We start from the raw sequence: 14,702 nt of genomic DNA, 5'->3' as shown, positions 1-14,702 counted from the left end.
ATGGGAATAACTTTATTGGGTTGTTGGAAGATTTAAATAAAATATCATATGTTAAGCACTTTGCATGCATGATAATATCATGGTGAGGACTCTGCAGATGTTAGTTTCCCTTCCTTTTTTAGGTTCATCTAAATCTTTTTGTCCCAGAAGGGTGGGGGATTTGGACATAGGTTGTTTTTGTATTTAATATGCTCCCTGCCTACCAGCCCCCAGATCTCCCAACAATTGGATCTGGATTTGAAAGCAGTGCTGTTCCCCTTTCCAGTGCCCCTTTTTAGGGTATTCATAAACCCTGTTGCTGCAGAACCCTCCCAAACCCATGGTGGAACCATTTTTATTCAGACTCTCCTTTCTTATTTACTGCTATGTTCCGAAAGTACCATAAAGGATGCATCACTCTCTACTTAGCTGCAGAAATCCAAGTGTCTTTGGTTAAGCTGCTGGGGGTTTGGGGGGGGGAGATACTTGGGACAAAGCAGATGCGCTACATTGAAGTGCTGCTTCCCTCATTCATCTTTGGTTTCCTGGATCCTTCCCGCAGTGGGTCACATGTGGCCAATAATATTGCCCAGCTTGGCAGAGTCCTGAGGAGGGAAGGAATGGCAGGAGTAAGGGGGCTCAGGGCCATCATTAACCTCATCTTAAAGCACTAGATAAAATCAGAAAATCTGGCCCAAACAGGGATTCAGGGGTGGACTCAATTCCAGTTATTTTGTCATATCATCAATCTGTGTTTGATCCATTTCTCTCTCCACTGAGGTGTCATGCTTGTACTGGGTCTCAATTCATATTTGTTTAGTGGATTGACAGATCCAGCAAAGATAATGTGACACAAATTAGTATGTGTTCACTGTGCATACATGAAAAGTGGAAATGAAAACATCCCCCAATTAATTTGATCCATGTAGAAATTTGAGCTGAAAACCAGACTTGAATATGGATTTTTCCATGTTGTTAATGAGTGTGTCTATATTGAAAAAAATACATTAGTCTATGAATTCTTGACCAGTTTGTATAAAAAGGTCAAGGACATGTTATTTATCCTCTCATGAAAAACTCCATATCAAAGCAGTATGCCCTAATTAGGTTTAGATAGAAAAAAAGAAAAACAGAAAAATGCCACATGTGGGTTTTGCCACTAAAAATCTGCACCAGCACACACAAAAAGATTTTTGGAGAGAATGGGCATGTACATTTCTTAAAGACAAGGAATTGTTCTCAGGAGGCTTGGCTTCTAACATCTGAGGACGATGAGTTGGATGGTAAGGAGGAAAGGCGAGAGGATACCACGTCTGCTATTCCCAGTTGGGTCACAGTTCATGAAACACCGAAGTCCCAAGAAATTTCCGGGGCTTCACAATTCCAGAGGGAATCACTGACCAACCTCAGTGTTAGCTTTATTTTAATGTGTAGTTTATTTCTAGTTTTGTTTTATACACTACCTACTTCTTAGGCATAAAACCAAGTGCATTAAATTCCCAAGAGGCTGAATTTCCCTTAAATCACATAAGCCTGTCCCCCTCATCCAATATTGTCTCTGGATCAATAAAAATCTTTGACTTTCTCCATTACTTTCCACTTCAGAAACTGTACCCAATTCATCACAGTAGATAAAAACAACAATTTAGGGTAGGTTAGAAGTAGTTCTTCCTTATCAGAGTTCTGTTTAAAAGGTTTACTGTCAGCTGTTCAGGGACGGATTCCAGGGAGGTAAGATGAGCTGTCACTTCCACCACCTCATAGATGGCCTGTGAACTGTAAAGTTAAACAGAGCAAAGTCCTTGTCAAATTCTGTCTTCTCTCTTTGCCCATTCTCATGTGCTGTTCTCGGGGGTAATTTAAGATCCTCCACATATGTAAGCCTCATTGTACAGGATAAACATTGCGGCTGCCTACTCACTGCCTTCAGAGAGCACTGCAGGCATTCAAGCTCTCACTTATTCATCAGGTCTGCAGTAGCCAAGCTGTCAGTCAATACACACAGCCAAGATTAATCCATTGAGCAGCTCCCAACTGAAAGCAAAGGACCTCCAGGAAATAGATTCCTGTTTTGAAACATATGCAGGGACATTTTCACCCAAAGTTTCAGTAATAAAGAGCAGAGAGCCCCTTTTTCATGCTCCATCAGTTGCACCCTGATTTTCAATTATCAGTCCTTTATCAGTGAGTTCTGAGTTTGCTTGGAGACACGCTGTCCAATAGAACATCTACACTCGAGTTCTGACATCACACAGGAAATGTTCTGTCTTTGCTATTCAGCAAAGTAGATGCCAGACCTGTGGTGTTGTGCATCTGAAATGTGACTGATGTGGTTGAGGAAATGAATTTTAGATTAGATTTATCTTTACTTAATTTAAATTTAAGTAGCCATATTGTTTGGACAGTATGATTCTAGAGTTTAGATGTCATTTAATTTCATAGTTGTTTTAAACAGATAGATGAGAACACTGACATAATATTATGATGGGATTCTTGTTCAAGCACTAATGTCTTTTATTTACAAGTCTAAGTGTTCCCAATTTAAAATGGTGGACTAAATGTTAGGTTTGCCTTCCCCCGTATGGTTTCCCCCTTCCTCTCCAAAACCCACTACAAACATAACGCAGAATTAGCAATGGAAATAGATTTATAGTGGCAGAGATAGTGGGGGGGAGGGCAATAATCAACAGATGGTGAATTTCAAACCTTCATGAACTCTGAAAACATACGAAAATATATCAATGGATGAAAGAGGGCTGAGGAAGTTTTGGCCCAGGATGGGTAGTGCAATTTAAAGATCATTTGTCCAGAAAACTCCTGAGAAGAGAAGGCCTAGATTTGGGATCCTCCAGTTTTCAAGGAGGCAGTGAGATCGATACAAAACAAGGAGTTAATTCAAACTGTTTCTAAGGAACAATTTTCCTGCGTAGACCCCCTCATTAATTTTCCTACATCGGAACAAAGGGATTGGCAATTCAGGGTTCATCCTTGGACAAAACCTAGAGGGCTTTTATGTGACCCCTCCAACTGGGTAACTTCCTGGGAAGAACTAGGGTTGCTAGTGCGAGGTGGGCAGCCCAGAATAGATCCTGCGTTGAACTAGCTTTGGGGAACTCCCTGATATCACCTACTCTCTGCTTATCTACTCAGTCTGCAAGCCCATACATATCAACAGACCCCCAGACAGACTTCCATTCAAGGAAAAGCCCAGCAAAGAAATATACTGAGATTCACAACAGGAAAATAAGGACATTAACAATTACCAGCCAGTTGAAGACTGCCAGCATGAAAAAGAAGGACAAAGATACATAAACATGACAACAAATTCAGGAGAAAGCCAGGAAAATTTAAGGGTGAGTCAAAAAATTTTAATATTATTACTGCTAGGATTTTATGAAACCTCTAATTATTATCCTCAGAGAAATCAAGAAAATGTCAGATCTAAAGAACAAGTGCAGGATGCGCAATCAAGGACACAAAGATCTCCTGAAAGTTAAAAATGATTGCTAAAATAAAAATGGTAATAAATAGAAAGGTTAGCAGCAATAATTGGGTAAAAGCTCTAGAAAATTCAACAAACAGCTCAACACATAATATTAGAAAAAGACTGAAGCATAAAAGGCCAATGTCTGATAAATAAGTATTCCAGAAAGAAAGAACAGAAATAAACTATGAAAAGGATATTAACGAAGTAACAAAAAATATTTCATGGAGCTGAAGTATGACCCAAATATCTAAATAATTATTATACACCAATGTTGGAAGAAATGAAGGAAAAAAATGTATTATAAGAATGGCATGGGTCAAATAGGTCATAAAGAAAATGTGGCGTGGATTTAATTCCTGATGACTCATCAGCAGAAAAAGCCCCTGACCCCTAGGCTGGGAGCAGGCATTTCTGTATGGCTTATGTGTCATGACATTTGACCCGGGGGGAAGAAAATGTGACCTCTGTCTCAGATGGGTCCTCCGGGAGTAGTATTTACTAGGAAGTGTAAATACTCTTTACTGCTTTTGGACTTTAGTGCTTAACCTATATTCAGACCTCCACATTAACCATAATTTCAAGCCAGAATATAAATATTATTAATCTTGATAATGTAAAAGTTTGTGGCTAGCTGAAGATGGCGGTAAGAAGTTGGGAAGAGGAAGATAAAGGGTCTGTCATAATATCCTATTTTACAGGCTAAGTATTCAAGGGAGAGTGTTCACTGTGGGCAGAATGGCAAACAGCAGTATAAGCACTTTAGTTGATCTTATAAATGGAGTTACTAGAGATATAATACTGTAATACAACTTTCAAAAACTAGAGAGAAAGAAACAATCAGTTCTAGCTGCGTTTCCCCTGTTGCCCCTTCTGTGCTGCAACACTTAGTGAGGCCTGAGTTGAGCTTGTTTAGCCCAAGAAAAAGCCAAGCGGACTCACCTCCTCCCACCCTTCACCTGCCCTGCCTAAGACAGGGCTGCGCGCTCTGTCACCCTGTGGCCGCGGAGACGTGAGCGAGTGCCCTGCACACTGAGTGCCGTCTCTCTGCTTATCATCCGACAGCTCGGCGGTCCCATCGCTCTCCTGTCTTTACAGTCCTCAGGAGCAGACACTTGGTGACCTTGACAGTGTCTCTTGTAGCATTAGCCACTGAGAGAGCATCCTTCGTCTCCTGCGAGCCGGCTCTGCCCAGAAATTAAATGAGCCTAACCCTGAATCAACATGGTAAGGTTAAACCAGAAAATGTTGAGCAGTGGATTCCTTTTCACACTATTCAGGGAGTGCTACCTTTCGGGAAGCCAAGAGATTTTTCCATGTAGAATTTTTCATGTTGAATTCAACTTAATGGGAACATTGAATCACGGTGGTATTTCTTGAATGGCAACATCTCAAAATGAGTGAATTTTTAAATGATTTCTGAAGGACTCTTAATGACTCCTATAATGACATGGTCACGGGGAGGCAGGCACAGGTCAGTGTGTTGGCAGCAGTGTGTTCTCCACCAACCTGGGCATACGGTGGAGTTAGCATCATGGCAACAGAATCCATAGGTCATCCACAGAATCGCCCCCACATAAAAACACCCAACAGGTACTTGAGTAGCGCACACTCATTCATAATTCAACATATTCTTATTAAGTGACTGCTGTGTGCTGGACTTTCTTCTAGGCACAGGGAAATGCCAGTGAACAGAGAACAACTGAACTCCCCGCACTCATATCTAGAGAGGCTCTCATGGGCCAGCAAGTAATCCGTGGTGCACAGCAGCCACTGCTGTGAAGAAGAGAAAAAGGAAGTATGAGTAAGAAGAGAAGGAAGTCTGTTCCCGAGGCTGCTGTAACAAATTACCACAAACTCAGTGGCTTAAAACAACAAAGATTTATTCTCTCACAGCTCCGGAGGCCAGAAGTCCAAAATGGAGGTGCAGGTGAGGCCAGCTCCCTCCGGGGCTTTGGGGGAGGACCCTTCCTCACCTCTTCCAGTGTCTGTGGCTCCAGGTGTTCCTTGGTTTATGCAGCATCCTTCTGATCTCTGCTTCTGTCTTCACAAGACCTTCTTAATTACATCAGCAAAGGCCCTTTTCCAAGTAAGGTCTCCTTCACAGGTACCAGGACATGGATATATCCTCTTGGGGGGACCACCATTCACAGCAGGGTGTTAGAGAGTGGTGGGGCCAGGAAGCCTTATGAACACAGTGACCAGGGGACTCCTTTCTGAAGGGCTATTGTGTGAGCAGAAACGTTCACTGAGGGACCAGGTCACACGTCTCTCTGAGGAAGGAACATTCCAATCGGAAGGAAGGGCAGCTACCTATGGCATAAACTGGACATGAGCTTGGCCATTCTAGAAATGAGATGGAATAGTGGAGCTGTTGAGGGGAAAAATGGACAGAGACGAAGCACCCAGTGGCCAGAGCCCGCAGGTTTGACAGGCACTGTGTGTGGCCAGGCACTGGAATGTTCTGGGAATGACAAAGTGCTCCTTAATCACTGCTCACAATGCCATGTTCTGACTGTCCCAGATCACTGACTGATGTGTGCTAACTACCAAGAGATGCTTACCACCACATGGCTGCTCGTGCTCCTGGCTTCAGGGCCGTCTTCTGCATCTTCCTGTCCACCTGCCCCGCTGTGGCTCCCACGCCGTGAGAAGTCTGGTTGAGGGAGGAAGCGGAAGCTCCCCACCTGTAACTCCCAGGTAACCTGTGTTGGTCTGGATCCAGTACACTTGCCAAACTGCTTTCAGGTGTCTTAAGGTCTTTCCTCATTTAACATTCATACCATCTTTCCTTCCCCAGTGGAGCTGGCTCTTTTAAGGAGAAGCCTATTCATTTTTCATAGATTTCAAATTTTATTAGTAACTCCAGATCGTGGGGAAAGGCAGTGCTAGCTTTGGATGTTTGCGGGCTTGTTTTCATGGCTTCCTAGCTTGGATCCCCCTTTCATCATTTATCTGTGACTTCCACCTGGAACCTGCAGTGAGAATCCAGGGGCTGCGTGGCCTCACTTCCTTTAAGGTACGCGGAGAACTTCACCAAGGTCTTGGATCGCCTGGCCTTGTGGCAGGCCAGGGAGTTGAAAGACTGGCCAGACCAAGCATGCTGCTTCCCTGCCTTCACTGTGGAGTTCACACAGAGGAGGTACCTTGGGTGAAGATCAAAGAGTCTGTTGGGGGACGTCCTGTCACTCACTGTAACACCTGGGGATCCCACGAGCTTAGGAAGAAGAGCTGAGAAATGCTATTTCCACCACCTGCTTGGGATGTTAAATGGAATTGCTTTGATTTTGTAGTTTCAAAATGTATCTATCGTCCTAATGAAAATCAGCCTGGATATTAAATTGAAGTAAATAACTGAAGTAAATTTATTTTATGTTTTTCTAATTGGTTGTGTGGAGTAACAAGCGAGTCACCCCCACCCCGACACACACATGTGCACACACAAGTTTTCTTTTGGCTTGGAATCTGAGCTAGTTCTTATCAGCCAGGCCATTGGACGTGAGAAGAGTTAAATAATTTGTTTTTATACTTGCACTTAGTTTTCCTCTCCTCTAAGAATGTAGGGGAAAAGATAATAATTACTAGGTCAGTATAAATCTTCTCCTAAGCCTTCAAAAAAGGTAATAAAACAATTTTTCCTTCAATATACGATAGGACGTATCAAGGAAAGGATGTTCAAAGGTGATTTTATACGAGAAAAATATACTGTCATTAGTGACTGCTATGACCTTTGGAAATGTTTCTTGAAAATGTGCTTTGATTGCTTCTGTTGAGCCAGCAGAACCGCATCTATTCCTGGTCTTGTAACTTGTGACTGAGCCCCTCATCTGTGGCCTCTTCTCATGACAACACAATTGAGCACAAGATCTGGTCTCTGCCTCTTGCGCCACTGGGAGAAAGGGCTTTGGCACATCAGCTCAACTGCAGGTCACAGGCAAGTAGTCCTGAAACGTTTCTGGAGCCACATGGGTCAAACAGCCTTTGGAAATCTTATCGTATCATTTTTATAGTGGTCTCGTACAAAAGAAAAATAACTGAACAGGTAACCTGATTCACACAGTTTTCCCCGAGTCAAACTTCAACATTCCATCACTAAGTCACTTTCTTTTTTCTTACAGTGAGAGTCGGACGGGGCTGTTTCAAAGTGGAAGTATAAAGTATGTCATTGTTTTCTTGATTTTTCCCCTGAAAAACAGAATCGAACTCATTTCCTTACTGAAACAAAAACGGGGACTTCTAGTGTAACTCTGCATGAAAGTGCAAGCGAGGCAGATTGGCAGCCACGGGTAATTAGGTGACCACCTCTCCCTGTCCTCGCAGCCCCAGCCACCACCCCAGCCCGCACAATTTGGAGGTAATACAGATCTCAGCTGGTGCAGGGGACATTCTCATCCATTAAGCAGCCGGGGAGAGAACCTGAAATTCTGCATGTTATTCTGTGGCAGAATTTAACAAGTCAAAGCATTAATTGGGAGGAAAAATGTGGTCCAGAGGTGTCGCATGCAGTTGTATTGTTGGGTTCCTCTCACATGAAAGGAGGCTTACTCTTAAATCAGAGCAAAACAAATCAAAATAAAAGAACACCACCAAAACAACACAATCTTTATGCAGCTGATGCTACTGTAATTTTTCTTTCAACTGTTGAAGCATGTTATGTATGTAAAAAAAGTGTATTTACAAATTAGAAGCCATAGGCTGGTAAAGATGATTTAGCAGGTTCCTCTGCAAGGACTTAGAAGGCCATTCGGAACACCAAGATCATGACAGATACTGGAAAGTTTGCTTTAAACGTGAGTCTAAAAGGCGTGTAACCATCCCCATCTGCTCAGGGCACTTTTGAAGAGTCTGGGAAGCTCAGCAGTGGTAGGGATTATCTGGGATGTCACCGCCTTTCTTGTGAGGGCTGTTTAATTGGAACTGTGCTTTTTGGGGACCAAGAAATGATTTTTATAAATATTTAACAGACCCTTTTTCCGGTTGAGATAGCCACACACATACACGACAGTTGGCCATTAAAATCTGTTTTCAATTCTATTTGGAATTCAGCTGAGCTCTCAGGTAGACTTTGGTCTCATGTGCGCAGTAACACCAAGATGGGAAATTTGAAGCAATAATGAGAGACATGAGTTTTTGAGCTGGAACTTTTTAGGCAGCAGTGATTCACTGGCATATTCTTTAAAAACACCAACGGAAAGAAAATAAAAATGTTTTCTAAGGTGTGTAATTGCCAAGAAGGCGCCAGGCATGTTTGAAAAATCACTGCTTGTAGGCTCACCGTGCCATTATCTTGAAAACTTTAATGGCCTGCAGTGTGGGCTTTTTTGTTTTCATATGTTAATTGCATGGCTTTTGTAGCTTCGAGACAAGACACTATTTCAATGGCATTGTTGTTCCTACTTGGTAATGCACCAAGGATGAGTAACTTAAGTAAAGACAGCTTTAGGTTCCTCTGGAAATCATCTCTTTCCCTGCCTTCTCTGTTCTCCCGGGCACGATTAGAAATCAAAGATTCAGGCATGTTGCCTGGCTGTGAAGCTTACTTAGGAAAGAGGCCAAATTGAGCAGTGTCTTCTCCCGACTTTCTCCAGTACTAGATTAATAGATAATATGGCAGCAAAATATCAGGTAAGGTTTGCCAAGTCTGTCAATGCTGTAAGAAGTCATTTTGAGTCATTGGAAATTTGAAAACATGACTATGGGACTTTAAATGAAAGCTCTCTGGGGAAACACACCTAGGTAGGGAAAGGATTTCACCTTGCTATGATCAATCACCTTTCAATTTCTTAATAACAAAACACAATTTCTCTTTTCCATAACTTTTGAGTCAGGAAAAGATGTCTGCTTTTCAGAGGGTGACATTTTAAAATAAAAGCGTAATAAATTAGCATTGCACAAATATCGAGTTACTGGAGGAGCCATTGGTGTTGGAGCCAAAGTTAAAGGTCGTTGCTTGTAAACTCATTTTTTCCAGTAGAAAATAAAAGGACTAGAAAAGACCAAGATTTATAAATATTTGCTTCAAGATGTGTTATCTTAAGTGAATATTTACTATGGGACTCTGACAAGAAGAAAGACCAGGAAAAACTGCTGGCAGCTCAACAATGAAGAAAGTTAAGTGAAAAAAACCCCAAATAAAAAAAAAGTACATGTATCCCTTTTTGGCTTTTTAGTTGGAATTAGGAAAACTCATTCAAGAGAGGGAGTAGTTTTCTGTTGTTTTTAGTACTGGATGGAAGTTTAAGTACCTTTACAAGGAAGCTAAACACGGATGGATGTCTTTATGTGAGGTTATAGATTATCAATGTGAGGTTGTAGATTATCAATGGAACGAAATTAGCAGCTTTCTAATACACATCACTGTCTAATATGCATCACTGTGGTCATTACACAGTGAATTAGTTGATGAATTGGTTTCAAATCAAACTTGAACTAGCTTAGGCAAAAATAGGGAAGTCTGGGCTGATAATGTTAAAACAGGTGTGGCTGAGCCTGGGGCAGAAACACCAGGACAGTGGATTCACTTTCCAGCTCTCTTTTGGCTTCTTTCTTCACTTTGGCCTCTTTTCTCAGACTGGGCCTCCTCTGTGCTGAGCAGAAGCTTGGGTACTTGACATTTTCCAAGTCTATTACCAGACAGAATGGGGCTCTTCATTTTTGTTCCCAAGTTCAACAGTCACAGGGAAGAAGACTGGCTGAGACTGGGTCAAATGCATACCCAGAACCAACCAACCCCTGCCAGGGAGCTGGATTCTGTCCTAAGCCCAGAAGGGCCAGTGGCCCATCCCTCAATCAGTGGCCTAGATCAGAGAAGGTGGTTTTAACACTGCAACTCCCAACCAAAACACATCGTTAAAGAAAGGGGAAAACATATGACCAGAAGTGCTGTTTGGAGCAGACAAAATGGCGAGCATCCTCTACTTTCAGTTAGTACCTGCTGACCACTTTCCCTGAGACTTAATTTAGATCCAAGCGTTATCTTCCCTACAAGCAAAACTCTTTCTCATGGAAAAATATTGTTTAGTGGTACACATTGTTTTTTAAACAAATGAACAAATTGGAAGGGAAGAGGTAAAATTGTCATTATATGCAGATGACATGATACTATATATAGAAAACCCTGAAGACTCCACACAAAAACTACTAGATAAACAAATTCAGCAAGGGAGCAAGATACAAGCTAAACATACAGAAATCTGTTGCATTTCTTTACACTAACAATAAAATATCAGAAAGGGAGAGTTAAAAAAAATTTTAAATCACATACAAAAAATAAAATACTTATGAATAAACCTGACCAAGGAGGTAAAAGATTTACATACTGAGAACTATAAAAAAATGATAAAGGAAAGTGAAGATGATTCAAAGAAATGGAAAAATATCCCATGCTCTTGGACTGGAAGGACTAATCTTGTTAAAATGGCCATACTACCCAAAGGAATCTACAGATTTAATGTGATCTCTATCAAATTACCCATGACATTTTTCACAATACTAGAACAAATAATCCTAAAATTTGTATGGAACCATAAAAGACCCAGAATTGCCAAAGCAGTCCTGAAGAAAAAAACAAAGCTGGAGACATAACCCTCCCAGATTCAGACATTACTACAGAGCTACAGCAATCAAAACAGGGTGGTACTGGCACAAAAACAGACATACGGATCAATGGGACAGAATAGAGGGCCCAGAAATAAGCCCACACACCTACAGTCAATTAATCTTCAACAAAGGAGGCAAGAATATACAATGGAGAAAAGACAGTCTCTTCTGCAAGTAGCGATAGGAAAGCTGGACAGCCCCATGTAAATCAGTGAAGTTAGAACATTCCCTCACACTATACACAAAAATAAACTCAAAATGGCTTAAAGACAACCAGAAGACAGGACACCATAAAACTCCTAAAAGAGAACATAGGCAAAACATTCTCTGACGTAAAAGAAAAGTTTTCTTAGGTCAGTCTCCCAAGGCAATAAAAAGAAAAGCAAAAATAAACAAATGGGACTAATCAAACTTTTAAGATTTGCACAGCAAAGGAAATCATAAACAAGACAAAAAGGCAACCTACAGAATGGGAGAAAATATTTGCAAATGATGTGACTGATAAGAGCTTATTTTCCAGAATTATATGAACAACTCATACAATTCGATAACAAAAAAACCAAACAACCCAATCAAAAAATAGAAATAAGACCTAAACAAACATTTCTCCAATGAAGACATATGAATGGACAACAGGCACATGAAAAGAAGCTCAACATTGCTAATTGTCAGGGAAATGCAAATCAAAGCTACCATGAAGTATTATCTCACACCAATCAGAATGGTCATCATTAAAAAAGGATACAGATAATAAATGCTGGATAGGATGTGGAGAAAACTGAACACTCTTACACTGTTGGTGGGAATGTAAATTGGCACAAGCACTATGGAAAATAGTATGGAGATTTCTTCAAACAATAAAAATACAGTTATTACATGATCTAGCAATCCCATTTCTAGGTATATATCTAGAGAAAACTGTAATTCAGAAAGATACATGCACCCTAATGTTCATAGCAGCACTGTTTACAATAGCCAAGACATGGAAGCAATCTAAATGTGCATGGATAGGTACATGGATAAAGAAGATGTGGGCTATATACACATACATACAATGGAATGCTACTCAGCCATAAAAAAATGAATGGAATAATGCCATTTGCAGCAACATGGATGGACCTGAAGTTTGTCATACTAAGTGAAATAAGTCAGATAGAGACAAACATCATATTATATCACTTATATTGTGGAATCTAAAAAAAAATGACACAAATAAAATTATTTACAAACCCAAAACAGACTCACAGACATAGAAAAGAAACTTATGGTTACCAAAGGGGAGGGGGGAGGGATAAGTTAGGAGTTTGGGATTAGCAGGTACAGACTATTATTTATAAAATAGACAAACAACAAGGACCTATTTAGCACAGGGAACTACATTCAATATCTTGTAATAAATTACAATGGAGAAGAATATGAAAAAGAAAAAAAGTACTGTATAACAATCACTTTGCTGTACACCAGAAACTAAAAACAACATTGTAAATCAACATATTTCAATTAAAAAAAGGTAAACAAAAACAACACCACAAACAAAAAACAACCTAAGCAATGGAAGGAACTGAGAAAAGACCATACTGTAGTCTCAGAATTAAAGCAAAAAATTATTAAGGAATATAAACTAATTACAAGTAAGACATAAAATAGCCAAATAAAAAAAAAAAATTAAACTCCCTCCTTTCATGATCCCCTCTGTGGGACATGGCCTTTATTTACCCTAGGAGAGCTTTGTGATGCACAGTGATGTGTTACAGGTAGGAGACCACGGATATTTACAGGTGGTTTGGAGATTTCAACAGTTCCCTTGCTCTCTGGTACTGATACACTAAGAACTGTTACAATGTAGACCAAGAGGGAATAGTAATGGCTGTTTTGGAGTCAGAAAAGATGGACTTGCTTTTAAAAACATCTCAGGATGATGTTATCTGTAACTTAGCTGTGGAAGGAAAAATTGAAGTTGATTGTTTAATGAAATATGTTTGATGAAGCAGGATATGCCCACAATTTCGTTAATCAAGAACATTCATAATTGTGCCAAGTCTTAATAGAGAATAAAAAAGTTCTTTCAATATTGTTTTAAGTGTGGACTTGAATAAAAATTTAAAATTTAAAAATACATTATTTTGAAAAAAGATGAGATTTTTTTGCCAAAATAAGCCCCCTTTTTAATAGATTCTTATTCTTTTTTTGCTAGATGAATGAATTAAGCACTTCACAGCTGAAGATATCATATGCTGTTAAAACTCAAGTATGCTGACATTTCAATGAGGTTACTCATAGTTGTTGAGTAGAAGGGTCTCAAACAGGCCAACTGATCAGAGAGAAATTGAAGAATTCTCATCAGGAAAACATATTTCCATCTTTGATGTGCATTTATTTATTCAATAAATAGTTATCAGACACCTACAAAATGCTAGGCTCAGGTTAAAGCTGTAAGCAGGAAGATTCCCTGAGTTAAGAAGAGCCTGTTTTAGTGACACACATGCAGGACGGTGGTTCAGAGGACCATGGGCTAGAATCCAGGCCACGGAGGGTGCCGTGGGAACACAGAAAAGAGAGCAAAATAATACCTGCTGAAGGCTTTTGTGTTGTTTAAAAAACAGGTATTTAGAAGGAGACGCATACTAATGTGATAGCGCATGCTTCCAACTCAAAATAGTAAGAACGGCGGGAAAATATGAATGGTGATTAAAATTCCATGTACCTTCAGTGATATGATCATGGAAATCTCATTGAGTGCCATCCAAGAACAGAAAGGAACTTAGAAACATGGGTAAATTTTAAACTTTTACATTCCTCAAGGTTTTAAAATGTTTCCCCTTGTTCTTGGAAAGTGAATTGTCACTCCGTGCCCAAAGCTTAATTAGATATTTAATCATTTCAGTTTAACTATAAAGTACTTCTAGTCCAGGGACTCCACAGATAATGTCAATGGACTCAGAGCTTTCTTCTGGTTTTAACTTTAAATAAATGATCTGAACCAATCATTTGTAGCTGAAGAAGCCAAGCTATCACAAAGACATTCCTTCCATTATCTGGTCAGCATTGAAAACTTATCAAGTAACTTTCAAGATTTATTTATTTGGAAAAGATTTTCTTTCTAATTAAGAAGAAAAGTGAAAAGGAAAATGGCTTAAATCAGAAATATTTGACACCACTGATAAGCATACACCCAAAAATTATTTTATTGTTCAATCTTTCCTTCTTAATAATCTTTCATCTAAGAGAGGAGAGCAGCCTGTGAATAAGCATTTACAGCCATATTTACACTAAGATGATATAAAAAAACCAAATGAAAGCTGATGAAAAGATAAGGCCTTTTCAGAGCTCTAATAGATTATCTGGAAAATGAGAAAAAGAAAATTCTCAGAGCAAGTGTTCCCTGTGACCTAGAACCATTCTTGGATGCACTGCTCAATGTTCCATGTGAAACTGCATGTTCCTTGGTGACGTTCCACCTTCAAATTAATCCCAACTTCAAATGACGGTGTTGGGGTTACCAATGTTTTATTTAAAATTTTTTTTTCTTTAAAGTTTCTTAGTAATTGAATTTGTTATCATGTGCATTACAATGGTATAATCTGAAAAAATGTATAAGTAAACATAAAAATAACTAAATGCAGAAAAGGATTTTTCAGTA

Source organism: Camelus ferus, chromosome 14, assembly GCF_009834535.1.
Source record: "Camelus ferus isolate YT-003-E chromosome 14, BCGSAC_Cfer_1.0, whole genome shotgun sequence".
NCBI lineage: Eukaryota > Metazoa > Chordata > Mammalia > Artiodactyla > Camelidae > Camelus > Camelus ferus.
Note: the sequence above shows the minus strand (reverse complement) of the source record.